Genomic DNA, 272 nt, shown 5'->3' on the forward strand with positions numbered 1-272 from the left:
TGGAGAAAGAGTTATCTAGCTGATGGGATCTTACCTAGCTACTGAGCATGTGCGACTCCCAACAAAGATGGCATAGAAGTGAGATGTCTCACTCTGTAGCTAAAACAGAGACCTAAACATACAGGGTGAAAACAGGATCTGTAGCAATGTGCGCTACGACAAAAATATGGTGTTTTAAAAAAATAAAACCCGAGAAACCTATTCTGGTACAACTTCAAAATACAAATATAGCCGCTAGCGGAGATTCACAGGTTCAAACCTTTTTTCTCAAT

The sequence above is a fragment of the Etheostoma spectabile genome, chromosome 23 (assembly GCF_008692095.1).
Source record: "Etheostoma spectabile isolate EspeVRDwgs_2016 chromosome 23, UIUC_Espe_1.0, whole genome shotgun sequence".
In the NCBI taxonomy this organism is placed as follows: Eukaryota; Metazoa; Chordata; class Actinopteri; order Perciformes; family Percidae; genus Etheostoma; species Etheostoma spectabile.